This window comes from Oreochromis aureus, linkage group 3 (assembly GCF_013358895.1).
Source record: "Oreochromis aureus strain Israel breed Guangdong linkage group 3, ZZ_aureus, whole genome shotgun sequence".
Classification (NCBI taxonomy): domain Eukaryota; kingdom Metazoa; phylum Chordata; class Actinopteri; order Cichliformes; family Cichlidae; genus Oreochromis; species Oreochromis aureus.
This window is the reverse complement of record NC_052944.1, coordinates 20,925,065-20,940,980: the sequence shown is the minus strand read 5'-3', so window position 1 is coordinate 20,940,980 and position 15,916 is coordinate 20,925,065. Positions and strand designations below refer to the sequence as shown.

General features: G+C 39.2%; 2 long non-coding RNA genes across 2 annotated transcripts; one reads left to right on the top strand and one right to left on the bottom strand.

Moving 5' to 3' along the window:
- The first annotated feature begins 2,569 nt into the window (after positions 1-2,569).
- On the top strand, positions 2,570-7,094 carry LOC116310382. Its single transcript, XR_004198711.2, has 5 exons — positions 2,570-2,681; positions 2,857-3,016; positions 5,317-5,427; positions 5,622-5,767; positions 6,663-7,094. It is a non-coding gene; the product is annotated as an uncharacterized LOC116310382 (long non-coding RNA).
- On the bottom strand, positions 5,637-9,893 carry LOC120433939. Its single transcript, XR_005608855.1, has 3 exons — positions 8,717-9,893; positions 7,091-7,224; positions 5,637-5,773 (listed from the first exon to the last, which is right to left on the bottom strand). It is a non-coding gene; the product is annotated as an uncharacterized LOC120433939 (long non-coding RNA).
- Between the last annotated feature and the right edge of the window lie 6,023 nt (positions 9,894-15,916).

Genomic DNA, 15,916 nt, shown 5'->3' with positions numbered 1-15,916 from the left:
TGCTAAATTTGGAGAGAAATCATTTGAGAGGCAGAGGAGGGAAATCAGACACTTTCATTTTAGAAGACATTTGAGTGGAGCGACAGCCATGTGAAAAAAAATGGTAGAAACTCACACGTCTTATTAAATGTCTGTTGTTGTGAAGTATAAAAATGATACTATTAATGAATTCCATGCATGATAATAAATCATGTTTTTCACTGTTTAAGCAGTAAAAAAAAATCCTGTTATCCTTGTATTACCAAATACACGGTGTGTGAAGAGCATATTATTATTTGCATAAACACTTTGACAGATTAGAAACTTCTGATCAGCCCTGTGGGTTTGATGAGTTTCATATATTGTCTGATGTGCAGCAAATGAGACAGAGAATGTACATCTGTCTGTTGGTGCTTGTGAAAAGGAAAGTAAGAAACCAGGAAGGGCTGTAGATGCATCACTTTCATGCATCACTGCTTTTGTGCAAGACAGGCATGCAAATTTAATTTAACACTATGTTAAAGTGCACTTTAAATAAATGCCGACAGGAAAGGATGCTTAAAAAAAAAGGAAGTAGCCCACACACATGATTACTTTAAAACACCTGTAAGGGTGTGTAACAAAACACAGTCAAAGGAAATCAATCAGACCCAGTACTCACTTGTTTAGTGTTACATAAATTTTATCATTGCTCCATTAACTCTACACATCAGATTCTTCTAAACCTTTGTGATTTCTTTCAAGACTATGAAACTTCTAAGAGCTCGTAACAACAGTGCCTATTCCCATTTTACCCATACACAACACCAGGGCCACAACTCTACAAAAATACAAATAAAAACTAGTGTTAGGTGGGCAGCTTGACTGAGACAGACCAGAGGTTAGAGTGAGAGAAAACCAGGTGACGTATTTGAGCTACCCAAATAAGTCCTATTGTGCTCAAAAGAGGACACCCTGGCCTTTCCAGTGATATCTCTTGTGTTTGGGTGGCCCTTTTTAGCTCACATAAGCAGGACTTTACAAAAAAAGTTAAACCGAAAGATCCTTGTTTCTTCAGTTCTCAGGGGGATATATTTAAGTATTGTTATGTGGCTGCTGGTGTGGTGATATTTTTTCACTTTTTTTTTTTACAGCCTAACAGACTCAAGTCAAGTCAGTTTATTTATATAGCACATTTAAAAGACTAGTGTACATCAAAGTGCTTCACAATAAAACCACAATGCGGGCAGAACAAAGAACAAATAGCACAATTATACTTAAAATTGCATTTACATGGTGTAGTGCAGGCTGAATGAAAGTCAAACTAATTTGTTTCAAAAGCTAAGTTAAACAAGTGTGTTTTTAAATGGAATTTAAATTGATTACGGTGTACGGATTTCGACTGGGAGATTATTCCAGAGTCTAGGGGCAGCGATGGCAAATGCACAGTCACCTCTGGTTTTTAAATGAGACCTTGCATTAGGAGCAGTTGGCTGGAGGATCTTAGTGCTCTCTTTGAGTTGTACGGATCAAGGAGATCAGTTAAGTAGCTAGGGGCCAGGTTATTTAGAATTTTAAAAGTGAGCAGAAGGATTTTGAAATCAATGCGATATTTGAAGCCAGTGTAGGTTAGCAAGGACAGGGGTGATGTGCTCATGCCTTCTGGTGCTGGTTAAGAAGCGTGCTGCTGCATTTTGGACTAATTGCAGGTGCTGAAGGAGGGAGAGTTGGAGGCCCAGGTAAAGACAGTTGCAATAGTCCAATCTAGAAGTGATGAAGGCATGGATGAGTTTTTCGAGCTCTTTATGTGGTTAATAGGGCTTAGCTTTGGAAATTTGGTGTAACTGATAAAAGCTGGTTTTTAGCACAGTGGATACTTGCTTGTTTAATTTAAAAGAACTATCCATGAGCACTCCGAGGTTTCTGGCAGAATGAAAAAGGTGGTTGGCGAAAGACCCCATTGTATCAGTTAGCTGTCCAAGGGGAACGTGGCTATCAAAAACAATAATTTCTGTTTTGCTTTCATTTAAGTTAAGAGAATTCTGGGATAGCCAGTCTTTAACCTCCCGCAGACATTCGAACAAAGACGAGAATGGGGACGTGGCATCCAAATTTAGAGGAAGGTAGATTTAGATATCATCTGCATAGTAGTGATCGGAGATATTATGTTTTTTAAAGATGAGTCCCAAGGGCAGCATGTACAGGGAGAACAGCATGGGGCTTAATACGGACCCCTGAGGCACACCACAATTAACAGGGGCAGAAGAGGAAGAGTATTTCCCCATGGTGACAGAGAAGGATCTGTCTGATAGATACGATTTAAACCATTAAAGAACATTACCTTTAAGGCCAACTACATGTTCTAACTTCATGTTCCTTGTTCGGAGAATATTATGGTCTACCGTATCGAAAGCAGAAGTTAGATCTAATAAAACTCAAGTAGTGACATCGTGTGTGAACGTTTTTTAAAAACATTGTTAGATTCTACACATCAGCTCTTAGGCTGATGGCAATCTGCGATTGTTCTCTACACTTCAAGTCACACCTGAAACCACAAAATGTTCCAGGAAGTATACAGAGTGCAAAACAACAATGGGCGTTAACAATCAGTCATGTCAACTGCATTATTCTGTAGAGGCTGTGTTTAATCTGTGCAATTTGTTTTTCTTCTAAAACAGCTTTGCATTCAGACACATGCAGCTCCTGTGGTTACACCGCACAGAGTAAGTCAAATACTCTACATCAATCAAGTTTTAATTGCAGAGAAAATAATATAATGATGAGAATAAAATACTTCGAACATTAAACTTGGCACTGACCATAACTTTTACTTTTAACATTTTCTTTCTTGGAAGTTCACTTCTGTTTCCCTTTTTATGCAATTGTGTGTATACACAGGTTTGAAAGGACGTGGAACTGTGTTTCTCCTTGCAGAGGAGTTTAAGTTTCATTTTCAGGATAACTTCAGCCCACCCACCACCACACCTCTCACAGTTTGTAGTTACATTTTCCTTTCGCGCTTACTCTCATCTTCAAAGCCTACAGAACCAGAGGAAAGGTAATAAAATCTTTTTATACTAATGAACATCTTAAAATAGTGAGGTCTTTGTGAACATATGATACTGGTTGGTATATAGTTAGTTTTATCATCAGTAAGCTGCTGTGAGTTAGTTAAAGGAAAACTGTACTTTTCTCAAGAAAAACGTGATCTGGATGTGTGATAATTATCATTGCTCACAGCGAGGATAAAGGAAGTTACAGTTTAGCCTTTTAAACTCATTTTAGCGACTATTCTGTCAAACAACTAATCTGCATTAGCGCACAGTTTGGTAAATATTAGTTGTTGGGTTTTATGTGTAACATGTAATGCACTACAACTGCAAACACCCTTTACATGATAGCATCTTAGGCACAGTACCCAACGAAATATTGGCTACTGACGTCGCTTTGTCTGCGCTATAAATGAATTCAGATAAACTGCATGCCAAATTTAGGATTTGTTAGAAACACAAAGCCTCTCCTGTCCCTGTTTAGTATGCTTGAATGAACCTGAAGTTAGCTAAACTCTCATAACTGTAAATAATGGGCCTAAAAATGCATTTGGTATGGCTTTTATGTAGCATTTTTCAAGTCTTGTGCTCAGCACTGAACATGTTTTAAATCACATCTTTATTTAGCTCATATTCACACCTACAGATGTACTATTTTCAGTATACAGCCAATTTATAATCACCATTTAACCTAATATGCATGTCTTTGGAGAAAATCTAAGGGGGTACAGGAAGATCATGTAGCGTTCGTTATGGTGAAAACACATTGTGAAATCACTACATTGATGAATGTCCTTGAATTTCAGGTAGTTCCTCTTTGTCTAATTACACTATTGAAGAAATAGCGTACGTCATGCTAGAAAGCTTGTCTTTTCCAGGGATGCCAAATTTTAGCTATCTGTTGTAGGAAGATAAGAGAAGAGGGTGTGGAAATATTTTATTAAAACCCTTAAAGTTGAAAAAATATTTTATTATTAAAGCTAGATTATTTGAAACAACTAAAGAGTGTTAATAGAAGTTTTTGTTTTTTATGTCTGATAGTGTAATTAGTCTTTATGCCCATATATTCACTCATTAACATAGGTTTAATTAATTTCTTGTTGTCCACAAGTCTGGGAAGGTTTATCTGGACAGACGAGACCAAAGTGGAGGTGTTTAGTTATCAGGCACCGCTTCATGGTTAGCAAAAACGAAACTTGGCATAAATTTTCCTTTTGACTTACCAACTGTCAAAAACAGGGGTGAAGGGTGATGATTTGTGTTTGCAGTCACAGGACCTGGGTACGTTGCATTCATTGAGTCAACCATGAACTCCTCTTTGTACCAAATTTGTGTGCTTGTGTGTACATATACACGTATATGTAGACATACATGTATATTCACTACCAGTCAAGAGTCTTTATTTTTACTACTTTCTACATCGTAGATACAAACTGAAGACGTCAAATATATGAAGCAAGATATATGAAATTATGTACCAAAGAAAAAATGGATAAATAACTCTAAATATGTCCTATATTGTTTCTGTTACATCACAAAAATGTTACCATTTCTAACGTTCAACAGGTCAAAGCTGGAAAATGTTTTTTGATATGAGGAAATGAAGGCATGTTGTGTGTGTTTATTCATAGGTTCTGCCCTGTTTTGATAGCTGTGGTCACACCAAAGATAAAGTTTATTTCTTCATTTCTGTTTGCATGGTTTTAGCTGCATCAAAGTATGATGAACATCTTCACTGTGAGAGATTCTAATTTAAAACAATTTCCACGATTAACATCATCAGCTGCAATGTAACAGTGTGCTTGTTTAGAGCAAAATGTATCCAAAATGAGGCCTGTGTATAAATAGACACCTACAAACTTCAAAGAAAAGAAAGGTGGGCTAAAATTCATGCACAACAATATGAGAGACTGAGAAAGTTATACAGAAAACAATGATGGGATGACTTTAGTTTTTGACACAGTGCTTCTGCAATTTGTATTTATCACTACACAAGGACACAATGACTTTGAACTGTTTGAAACTGTGAATTTATAAAAGTTATAGATTTGAAATGTGCTGTGAATGCAGTTTGTAAACTCGGTTTTAGCAAATTTATGAGTTTTAAAGGGTGTACTCATAAATTTACTGCCAATGGTCGTTGCAGTGATTTTCATGAAACAGGAAACTGTGATTTGTAAAAATATCCACACTGTGAACAGTAATGTTGTTATCTTTTTCATATTCTAGCATTTGATTTCTCCGTACACAGGAGCAACCAAAACTATAACCATTCAATGCGTCTCCATTTCTATCTTCTTTCCTCCAGAAATGGCTGAATACCAGCAGCCCACCCAGATAGTGACAGTCTCCACCACTAATCAAGGTGTTGGGCAGTGGAGCACTGGCCTCTGTGATTGCTGTGCTGATATGGGCACTTGTAAGTTAATCTAGCAAACTCTACAAACAGTAGTGCTTTTTGTATCAACTGTCTCCTCAGACTTTTATTCAGAGGGTCTTCTGATCATCTGAAGTTAGAGCTGAAGTCAGCTTATAAAACACAGGATGCACAAGAGAACTTATTCAAAAGTGAAAGAAACTTGTGTCTTTGCATATTTTTCCTCTTCTGTCGAGGTTGCTGTGCCCTTTGGTGTTTCCCCTGCATGCAGTGTGATACAGCCAACAAGCATGGCTGGTGTTGCTGCCTCCCACTCTGTGATGCATGCTGCGTGGTGTCCTGCACGCTTCGCCAGTCCATCAGAGAGCGTCACGGCATCCCTGTAAGGCTGGGGGCGGGGGGAGGGTAAAGGTTATTGTTGTTAGCTAAAAGCTAAACCAAGGAATGAAAAACTATTTTATTTAAATTGTATTTCTTTTTAAAAGATAAGCTTTTCCTACAAAAATCAACATAAAAAGAAGCACACTGAGAATGTAAACGAGTGCAAACATAGATGTGCAATGTAGAAATGAGGTCAGAAGGAAAAAGCTCACATGTGACATGATATTGCGATGTAAATTATTTTGGCTATTCTGAGTCCGAGTCTGAGTATTGTATGTAAGTATGAGTCATATTTACAGTGACCATGTATCATTCCCTATATGCCTTGATGTTTTCAATAGGAACAATGGCAATGAGAAATATAGTTTTAATAAATAGCCTTGTGTAGCAATATTATCACTTGGAGCATTAGCTCCATTTCATGACCTTGAAGGAGAGGTCAGAGGTCTTGAACATACGCAGCACACATGTAACAATCATATTTTCAACATTATAAGGCTTTTTTAAAATCTTCAACCACCACTGAGTTGACCTTGAATTCCTTTTGACCCCACTCTACACCCCTTTAAAGTTTTTTTTCCTTTATGAGTTATTGCATTGAGCTGTGTGCTTTGCCAATTTGATAAAATTTGGAAACACAGGTGTGCGTTTAACAGGCTCTTGTGAAAAATCACTAGCTTATGGCACAAATGAGAAAATTCAATTATAATTAAGATTTAAATCATCTGAGTACTTTGTCAATTATACTGACAGTTTTCATGAATTGTGGGATGGCGTTTTCTCCTCTCCTTTCATCATCTAAATCAGACAAGCATGGGGACCCCATGTTTTCTAATTGTGTTGAGTTGTGGGTTGTGTTATGTCTTATTCTTCTCTTCTTTTTCTCCATCCTGCAGGGTTCGTGCTGTGATGACTGGTGTAAAATAATTTGGTGTTACGAGTGTGTCTGGTGCCAGATGCATCGTGAGGTGAAGATCAGGGCCAACATGCAGCCTGCCACCGCAACGGTGGTCACCACTCAAGTTGTCAGTGGATAGGATGTAACCATTTTGGCTCTTGGTTTAGTGAAGATGGCCAACAGTATTTCAAAGTTCATTTCAAGTATTTCAAAGTGCTGATGCTTGTGTAGTTCAATACAATATGTAGAGTCTTTGTTAAAACCAGATGCTTTGAGCTTTGGTAGCGTGTTGGGTATATAATACAACTGAGAGTGTTTGTTTACTCTGGCCAGTAAATTCTGTATAATTTCACACGCTCACTGTTATTGTAATCTTTCCAAAGTTAAATTTAACATTTGCTGAAGTAAAAAGTTATTCATATTCACCCATTATATGTTTCTTGTACATTTTTGCTCAGCTGTGGAGACATGTTTCTTCAAACCCTGAATATGTCATTCGCACCTTGGCAGCTGGGTCTGGCTGGCCAGCTAGTGTCCTCCAGGGTGTCTGCTTAGAACTCCTAAAATGATCAAGAGAAGACTGATTAATCTCCTAAAATGAGGCCTTGAGGACTTTGTCTCCTTAAGCTGGGCATACACCATGCAAATTTTTCAGTCTCGTTATTCAGCTCCTGCTCAAACTGTACGATTGAATACCAGGGGTTAGAAGTTCGTAGGTCACGATGCAGGGTCTCACACTATTCGGCCCGATGCTCTGATGCGACCTGAGTGCTCACACTGTGCGTCCATAACATGAAGCTTATAACACAAAATCTGTCGCTCGCTCTCCCTCTCTCTCCCTCTCTGTCTTTCACTCACACAGACACACACACCACCACCATCAACTTTGCTAGACTGAAAGACATTGACCAGACAGCTGTCATTGAGCAGCAATGTCCCAGGCTGGACTGGGACAAAAAATCAGCACAGGCATTTTGAGACCGGCCCACCAGGTATTATAAGGAAAAAGCCATAAAGCCTTTGAATGAAAACAAATGCCACTGTGACAGTGATGTACACTATCTTGTTGGTATATATGTATCAATCTAATAAACTAAACCTACACCATCCTCCCTATTCTGGTATTTTAATTAGTACTTACCAGAAATATCAAACAACCTAATCAATAATTACATATACCTAACTAGCAGGGTTGCCAACTCCCAGCAAAAAAAATAGGGACCCACCCCCCACCCGCCGCCTCATGCTTAATCGACATAATCGACTTTAATTTATTGCCAGGGTAAAATGCACAGAAACCAATTATTTTTCTACAGTAATTAAATACATTCAACATCTTTCTTCAACAGAATTGCAGACTGAACACATGGTACCTTCCCAAAGGAATAGAGTACTATAGCTTACTAGGGTATATATTAGACTTAATATTTACTATATACAATAATGAATTTCTATACATTTTACATCAGATAAAAACTTTGGTTGTAAGATTGTTTATTAAAAGCTAGACATTTTAAATGAGAATAAGAAAGAAAAGTATTTCTCTGTGGCCCCCCTTTCCCTGTTAATGCCCTACCTGCCCCCCTGGCAAAACTTTGCTAGACCCGCCCCTGCACAGTTACCAGCTGTCAGCTACGTAGAAAAGGATCCTGGTGTTATCTGTCTCTCAGAAACAGTTCATAACTTCAACTCATTCATGTCACCTAAAAGGTAAACTTGTTTCTCCATCACCTGTTCAGCTCTGGTGATTCAGTAAGGACATCTCCTGGTTTCATCTTCATGTTTCCCTCTCACCACAGCAATGCAGCGTAAAGACACAGAATAAGCTTTGTGTCTTTTTTTTTCATTCTAGCTGAAGTTCGGGACAAATCGCGTTCCTTTACACCTAAATACGGAACTTTAAAGTTCGACCTCATCGACTGTAATTGGTCCAGCCCAGAGTCAATCATGACCAATTGGCCAATCTACCGCCTTTCATTGTTTATACCGTTACAAAAAACAAAACAAAAAACGTCGGCCCATGAAAACAAAAAATCACCATTGGAAACTCACCGGTATGCCCGACAGTCCAGCTATGTGTGAGGCCACATCGAAAAGGCTCGAATGAGCTTGCCAAAGTTCTACAAGTTGTGCCTCCATCGCTTGTGTCCAGATCACACGCTGCACTGCCGTGCTGCTCCGTCTTTTTCACTTCTATTTCTCTGTTTGCGCATGCGCAGTGTGAGAGGTTGAGTTGATAACTTCGGGAGGGGCGACAGGATTTCAAACAGGTTTGATTTTCTTGCGATCATACTATTGCTGATCAGGAGCTGGTCCTGATCGCTTCTCGTTACCCCATGTATACTACACGATGGACGACACACAATTAAGGCGAGACTCGGGCCGATCCCCAAAACAGTCGCACGATTAAAAATCTCTTGTGCTCAGGTTAAGTCTCCAGGTTTTCTTACCATTCCTTGTATCAAGTCTCAATGTTTGAGTCCATCCCAGTGGCTTTACTCGTGCAGGTATGTGCACGTGTGAGCATGCACAACCCGCACCCCAATTCCTGGGTGATTTAATTAGGCTTTGATTTCATTCAATCTGAATCAAAACCTGTTACCAGCATGCATTTCCAATTCCTTGTTATTTAAATTGGATAGTTTGTGGATCTAAATGTTTAGAGACAATAGTGTGGTATTGAGCTCAATGTAATCTTTTAAATCATTGTTGTTTAATTAACAGGCAATGTATTATTAAATTCTGTTTTATCATGTGCGACAACTATTTTGGTCTTCAGTGTGAATTTATACAAATTGGAATTATTTCAGGTGGAGGATCCGTTATTTAATGTTGCTTTATCCTGAAAGTATGAAGAACAGAGCCTTTATGAGTATTACTATTTTTAATTTGGACAATGTTGCTGTTGTGGAATGGAACACCTACTTCTTTTTTAGACTGATTTAAATGATAAATGTAATTGAAGGCGCTTTGTTGAATTTGTTTTTAACTTGGTAGAACATAGTGTGAATCTTTCTTAAATTGGCCTTTTGATTTGCACAGTGTTTTTTTTTTCTCAAGTAAATTTCCTTTCTGTTAGTTTATTTTCACCGCTCTCGTTAATTAACCTCTTTCCTGTTTTGTGTTCTATGAGCTGACAGTTTGACCATCAACCGAGCCTGCTTTCCTGTTTTGCGGTTTCCCTGTGTGCATTATTATAGGGTCTACTTTACAATATGAAGCGCCTTGAGGCGACAGTTCCTGTGATTTGGTGCTGTATGAATACAATTGAATTGAATTAAATTGAGACTTCATTGGTCAGTCCTGTTCTGTGTTTTTCCACACCCCTTTATTACACCCATTTAGTTAGTCATATTCACAGAATTCACAGATCAGACATTCTACACAGCCGACTTACTCTACAGCTCAGATCTCTGCTGCCTCTTCTTCCAACATGGCCTTCAATAAGTAGAGATCTCTTTGTTTGCTTAGGTTTTGTTTGTTTGATTTCCCTATTATTCAAAAGCTTTTTGATTGTAGGTCCAGTTGTGTTTTCAGAGAACATTTCCCCAGCAACTTCACATAGTTAGTGTTTTAGGATTTTACAACAATCTGTGTGCTCTAGATTATCTACACCAGTCTCTCTCAAATCAACACACTGACACAGTTCTCTGGGATTAAAAGCTCCTATATCTCTAGCTCTAATCCCAACCACTTCCACCACCCCTCTGCACAGAGTTGTCAGTTGCATCACAATGATTGCTACACGGTTTTAGAAGCTAATAAATGTCAAAATGACCAAGAGAAGGTGGTAGAAGAACAGCAGAAGAATTACAATTAACAGCAGCAGCAGCAGCCTTATTTAAATGACTGTCCAGATCCTTACCATTAGCTATAGCACCACCAGCAACACAAACAGAGTTACACTGGCCTGCAGGGAGAGGCATGCTGAAATATGTACATGCTAAACATCTACAGTGGTCATCTAATCTTACTATCATTTCTACGACTTTTTGCTTAAAGGCATTAATGTCAAAACGTCTATCATTCTGTTGGCTACTCTCTGAAGGATTATTAGCAGGTTGACCAGACTGATCTCTTTTGGGCAAATAATTATGGTCTCAATTTCTTCTGCGTTCCTCTGAATCTCAGCTAGAATGGCCTGCCATTGGTCTAATTTGAAATGTTTTTTCTGATGTTTGTTGAAAACACTGAATTTATTCTAATTTTTAATGTGTGTTTTTGGTGTTGAATGAACATCCGCACACCAGTCGCAAAAAAATTCACACAAGTTTCATATGCTTCTTAGATTTCTGCATCCGTAATTTCTTGAGGCTGCGATGCATCAATCTGTCTAAGACATGTTGGCACTGTGGGTAACCTTTCATGGAAGAGATGGCTCACTGGTAAGTGTGCTTGTCCGTTCAGTCATCAGCGGTTGATTATAAAACACGCTGTGAGCGTCTCCTTCCATTCTGTCGTTGTTGTTTTTGTTGTGAAAGAACTTCTCCAGGAAACGTGTGGACTTGTCTGTTACCCTCTGATCAGTGATTATATCGAATGATAGACCAGTAGACACAAATAATAAAATAACAGCACAGTAGTTTAACAACAGCTTAACATGCAGATCATTGTAAAACCCTACAACACTCTAATGTTCTCTGAAGACAGAACTGGACTTACTAATTACGCTTTTGCTTTAAAAAAAATGTAAATCAAACAAAGAAACCAAACAAAAGAGATATCTTCTTAGAATTACAAACTACTTAAAAAACATCCAGGAATTGGGGGGGAAACTACGTCATACAAAGGTCAATGGTGCATATACAGGCATATGTGCATGAGTAAAGTCAGTACCCCTCTCTTTTACTTTTCCGGGTTTTCCCTGCTTGTAAATGCTGGTCTCATACTCGCATTGTTTCCTTTCACTCATGATATCAGATGCTTGTGGTCTCTGAAGAGTCATCTGGTTGTAGCTGTGCATCACTTTGCAGAATGTGTTTCCGTAAATGAGATTTACCTAGATTGCTGCCAAAATATCAACTGAAATCTATAAATTGTACCCAACTGTTTTGTCACCACCTTAGTCCTCTCAGTCAAGAAATTGAAGCTAAGTTAAGTACATTTTTGAGTTTATTAAGTAAAAAACAATAATGATGTACTTGAGTATATACATTTATTAGTATGTAATTACATCTTCCAACAAACTCCTGTATTTTCAAACTGAATCCATTAAAAATGCAGAGATAAGAGCATGGACCTGCCACGTTGCGCCTCCATGTTGAATACAGTGACTGAAATGGCCCTTGCCATTCTTGCTAATCACGTTGTTGAACTGAGAAGATAGATGACAGAAGAGGAGTAAAAGAGGCCTGTGACCAATGTCTACTGTGAAAAGCCATCTGTCAACATGAGGGGTGGCTGCAACACCAACTCTTGGCCACCTACATACAATGCTTTCTTGAGATCCCTTCCCAGGCGCCTCACATCTTGCTTCAGAGTGACCTCAGTGGGACACATGATAGTTTGAGGCAAGGTCTTACAGTGGTTTCATGCGAAACCTCAAGTGGTAATGGCCCACGCTGTTGCTCACATCTTGGCTCTTGTGATGAGGTGCATGATCAGTAGTGGGTTAACAACTCTCTTAAGCAACACCACCACTAGGGTTAAAGGTGGGACTTTTTGGTTTTAGAACTGAAGAAGCTTCTCACACGAGAGATGAAACATCCTCACAAAACTTAAAGAAGTCCAGTCACTTTCATCCCAAGATCCTTAGACTACCTGCAAGAGTAGCTGAATCTAGTACACAGGTGGGATTCATTGAGTGAATCTAACCAGCACCATCATCTTAAATGTAAACCATTGTCTACAAGTCTTGTCTAATCTAAATTTAGCCTGCCGTACATAATGCATCTCTGTAAACTGCCTGCTATATTCATGCAATCAGTGTATACTTGTATACTTCAGCTGGTTTTTCAGTTTCCTTTCCTTTCATTTTCTGTTTGTCAGTACCCCAAAGTGTTCTGGCTCCATACTACTATAGCTAGGATTATGCACTTGAATTAGAAGGGGTAAGAAAACAGAACTCCGAATACAATCTGCAGTCTACTGACATCTAGCTGTGAGATTTGTGTGTGGGCAGATCTATAAAACATTTGATGTGAGGGAGAAACACAAAATTGAACTTGTCAGTTTGTAACAAAATGTACAACAGCTCTTAAAAACAGTGTCAGTCTGATGTGACTGCAGAAACAAAAAGCTGCAGAGAATATCTGAGAGAGTCTGTGATGGGATATATAAGATAGGACAAAAAAATCAATCAATAAATAAACAAAACAGGCTGTCCTAACATCTTCTTCTCTGTAGAGAGCAGTGTTGGAATGTACAAAAGAGTTAGGCTGCTTCTGTTTGTCGTTTGAACATCCATTTTAGTCCTCTTTACTGGACATTTGTTTTTGGTCTATATCTTTTGACTTATTTGAGCTACCCTAATAAGTCCTATTGCGCTCAGAAGAGGACATCCTGGCCTTTTGTTGCTGTTATGTTGCTGATGGTGTGGTGATAGGTTTTTAGATAAAACTTTTCAACGTTTTGTTACAGCCTTAGCGGGCGTTGATAGACTCAAGTAGTGACAGTGTGTGTGAGTTGATTTTTAAAGACATTGTTAGACTCTCCACATCAACTCTTAGACTGATGTCAATCTGTGACTGTTCTGCACACTTCAATTTTCTAAATAAAGCATGTGTGTTGTGTTAGTGTTAAAAGTAAACAATATAAATATTGTTTTATAATATAAAACACTTCGAGGCGTGAAGAAATACACCGAATTGAAAATTAAAACAAATTGAATTAACTATTACATTTTACTAGTGATGGGTCCTGCAACACTGACGCACCGACGCTTGTATCAAGCTCACCTAGCGAAGCCTGTATCGGTGCGTGCGTCGCTTTAAGAAAAAGTCACGTGATCGATACAGCTGCTGTATCGCTCATTGCCAACGCGCCAAACTGTGTTTAAAAAGTACCGCATCCGCATCTGTCAACGGAATGAGTCGCCACAAAAAAACACGAAATTACTCTCGCAAAGATTAAAAAAACAAAAAACACATCTCTCCATAACAAAATGGAGCCCGAAAGAAAAAGAAATGTTTCTGCTGTGTGGGATCATTTTGATCTTTTAACTGCAAATAAGGTAATAGTTTGTCTGTCTTTGTTTCAGTGTAATCTATCAGAATAGGAAAAACAGCAATGTGAGTTGAAGTGTAAATTATTTATTTCATTATATGCAGGTTAAATGTCGCATCTGTTCTGCATTTCTTACACAAACAAAAGCACCTCCTCAGTGTTTGGCATTACAGAGCCAAACATGAAAATGAGGAGACAAACACACCGAGAATGAACACAGGTCGGCCTATATTGACACTGAACAGCTTTATCATCATTTTTTTTAAAATTAATATCCATCCATCCATCCATCCATGGGTTGCGGGGGCAGCAGACTAAGCAGAGAAGCCCAGACCTCCCTCTCCCCAGCCACCTCCTCCACCTTATCCGGGGGAACACCAAGGCGTTCCCAGGCCAGCCGAGAGATATAATCTCTCCAGCGTGTCCTGGGTCTGCCCCGGGGCCTCCTCCCGGTGGGACATGCCCGGAACACCTCACCCAGGAGGCGCCCAGGAGGCATCCTTGTCAGATGCCCGAACCACCTCAACTGGCTCATTTCGATGTGTTTAATATGTGTTTTATTATTTTGAAATCAAGCATCTAGGAAGACTGTTCTGGACCAGGCAGTCCTGAATTTTATTATAAGGGACTGCCAACCCCTTAGTATTGTGGAGAGTGTCGGAGAGAAACATTCCAAGATCAGAGAATCCTTTAAGGTACTGGGGGAATAGGAAGACATCTTATCAGAACTTTTTCCACCTGGCTTTACAGTTTTTGTGTACCCCAGCTTCATCTGTGCCTGTGAGTTTTCCAAAGCTGGGGAAATGGTGTCAAAAAAACGCAATAGACTGAATGGAAAAACATTGGATAAACTTATTTTTCTGAATAGAATTTTACAATAAACTCTGAGTCAAATGGGTAATATTACATTCACAATACTTTCATTTTAATTTTCACTTAGTGTCATTCACAATATATTTTATAGTTGTAATGGAAATCATTCAAATTTTAGGTGGGAACTGGGTCTATTGCGCCAGAAAAAGCACTCCTTTTAAAAGCACTGGTACTTTTATCCAGACCTGTATGAAGTTATATTAGTGCCAGATGCCAGATCAGGAAGCTGCATTACAGTTAGTACAAGCTCGCTGCTTTGCTTATGCAAAATTCCTGGGCAATCATCCAGGTCTTACACCCCTGAAAACAGAGGTAAAGAATCACGAGAGTGATTTTGAGTTTCTTGTAAGGTAAGAAAATTGTTATAAAAGTTATTATTTTTCATGTTGCACTAATGGTTGTCACTTTGTTCATTAGAACTGCGATGTGTTAATCACTAATCGGCTTGTAAGCCTTTTCCGGATCGATTGGGAGTGCCTCCATTCTCCACTAGGGGGCTTTCGCAACTCTTGTAGTATGAAATTAACTTAGAAATAACAGCTGCATGGAGTCTTTTGGTACTGCCCAGAGGGTATAACGGTAGTCTTCCACCCTATCACAGAGACATGTAGGGAGAGAGGAGTGGCGATAGGTGGGGCGAGCAAGAGAGAGCGAGAGCGGGAGGAGACAAGTGGAGGGACAGAGAGAGAGGGAGAGATGGGGCGGGGACAGAGATCAAAGCTATAAAATGTCACTGTTTTCTGTTCTGGCTTTGAGTAGAGCAAGAAGAAGACACAGGAAGTCATCGCAGGGGATCATAAGAAGTTACGACTCTTTATTTTGCAGCGTGCGCACGGTGGAGCGCGTTGTACTGCTTTGGAAGATTGCGCAATAAATACCACGAAGCACAACGGTGGAAAAAGGAAATAACTTTCATTGGAGTGACAACTCCATGTCGAACCCAAATTTGAGGTGGCTGAGTCGGGTAGGTGAAAGCAGCGGGGGCTCTCGCTCTCAACCAATGAGAAGGTTAACGTCACTCCTCGGCATGAGTCGTAGAGCTGTCTTTAGATGTGGAAACATTTTCTATTCAGTCATGCGCAGTATAACACTTCATTCTCTGAGAATTCAGCTGGGCTCGATCATTATCAGCCTACATAGAAATGGAGAAACAGGAAATATCATCTTTGAGCTGCATGGTGTGTGATGGCTGAATGCAAAGACGCAGAGCATTCC